Source organism: Mirounga angustirostris, unplaced genomic scaffold, assembly GCF_029215605.1.
Source record: "Mirounga angustirostris isolate CCGP_5_RB_7025 unplaced genomic scaffold, mMirAng1.0.hap1 SCAF_8, whole genome shotgun sequence".
Classification (NCBI taxonomy): Eukaryota; Metazoa; Chordata; class Mammalia; order Carnivora; family Phocidae; genus Mirounga; species Mirounga angustirostris.
In genome coordinates, this window is record NW_026991716.1 from 74,013,789 (window position 1) to 74,015,826 (window position 2,038).

The 2,038-nt window shown below is 36.4% G+C and overlaps 1 non-coding gene across 1 annotated transcript; it reads right to left on the reverse strand.

The window, feature by feature from the left end:
• Positions 1-883: 883 nt before the first annotated feature.
• On the reverse strand, positions 884-1,017 carry LOC123837983 (U4 spliceosomal RNA). Its single transcript, XR_006789335.1, has one exon. It is a non-coding gene; the product is annotated as a U4 spliceosomal RNA (small nuclear RNA).
• Positions 1,018-2,038: the final 1,021 nt, after the last annotated feature.

A 2,038-nucleotide genomic window follows, 5' to 3' on the forward strand; every position in this document is an offset into this window, starting at 1 on the left:
TCAGCATAATCCAACTTCAGCAAACAACACAGAACCAACACTGGCTGCCTAACTTGCTTACAGCAAGTCCTGCCCCTCTGTGCTCTGCTGGTGCTGCTTTTCTTGGGTAAGTGTTCCTGAGGACCAGCCCAACAGGCCCCTTGCCCAGAAGATTAGCGCAAACCCCTCCATGCACCATGGCTGCCACTCTGGAAAACAGTATGGAGGTTCCTCAAAAAGTTAAAAATCTACCTTATGACCCAGTAATGGCACTACTAGGTATTTACCCAAAGGTTACAAAAATACTGATTCAAAGAGATACATGCACCCTGATTTTTATAGCACCATTGTCAACAATATTAAACCTGAAACTAATATTACACTGTAATGTTAACTAACTGGAATTAAAGTAAAAACTTGGTGGAAAAAAAAAGTAATGCATGCTTCAGTGCCCTGAAATACGTGTTTAAGAATATTCATAACAGTATTATCAGTTATAGCCCAAAGCAGGAAGTGCTCCAAATGGCCATTAGTAGAATGGATAAATAAATTAGAATATTATTACACAGAATACTATATAGTAATGAAAAAGAACAAATCACTTCTACATACAATGTCATGAATGAATTTCACAAATGTAATGTTGTTGTTATTTTAAAGTTCATTTATTTATTTTTTTTAAAGATTTTATTTATTTGAGAGAGAGAGAGAGTGAGCACAAGAGGGGGGAGCGGGAGAGGGAGAAGCAGACTCCCCACTGAGCAGGGAGCCCGATGCGGGACTCGATCCCGGGACTCCAGGATCATGACCTGAGCTGAAGGCAGTCGCCCAACCAACTGAGCCACCCAGGCGCCCAAAGTTCATTTATTTTAAACTTATCTCTATACCCAATATGGGGCTCAAACCCATGACTGGGAGATCAGGAGTCACATGTTTCCCCAAATGAGCCAGCCAGACATGCTGGGAAAAGTTTTCAATTAGCAATAATCGTGCCTCAGATAAATCTCATTGGCTGTGATACTGGCATTGTGCAAAGCTACAAATGTAACATTGTTGAAAAGAAATCAGATGTAAAAGAATATATACCATATGATCTATTTACATAATGTTTAAAACAGGGAAATCTATTATATTTGAAGTCATATAGATGGTTACATCTAGGAGGAGAGAAAAATGATTGGCATGGGGTACAAGGAAAGACTTCTGAGGTGTTAGTAATATTTCATTTCTTAACCTGGTGGCTGTGTTAACTTTGTGAAAATTCTTCAGGTTGTGTGGTTTTAATTTGAGTACTTTTCTTTATGTAAATCTTTCTTAAATAAGAAGTTTATTTTAAAAATACATATATATGTATATATTTGTTTTTGCCTTTTTGATCTTAAAATGGAATCAAACTGCACATATACTTAAACGATTTCCTTTTTTCATTTAATGTTTTTATTCTGGAATTATACATTATTTATATATTTATTTTATATGTTTATATATGCAACTAGAGTTAGATCATTAGATCTCTGTAGGGTCATTATTATGTTTGAGGAAAATCACTCTTGCTGTTATTTGGGGAGCAGATCTGAGAGGGAAAAACTGGCAACAAGGAAAGAAGTTAGATGACTGCCAAAATTTTGGAGAAATTAGGGTGACCTGATCAAAGACAGTGGAAAGAACAATGACAATGGGACCTGAAGTTTAAGAAATGTTCTTGAAGCATTCCCATAAGAGCCAGTAAACTAATTGGGTGTTGGAGGTAGTAGAAAGTAAAAGCTCTAAGTTAATTTCCACGCTTTTACATGAATGATAGGTATTCCAAGTGTAGCTACACATTAGAATAACTTAGAGGGCTTTTTAAAAATAATAAGAATGTGCTTTCTCTTTCGATAAAAACCAATTAAATTAGAGTATCTGAGAGTAGGGCTTTGGTACTTTTTCAAGATTCCAGGCAATTTCATTCTGTGGCGTGGCTGAGAACTTTTGCACTAGACTTTAAATCTCTCATGGACTGGGAACATCTAATTTGTTATTGAGTCCTAAGAACCTGGCAAATGTTGGATATTCAGGA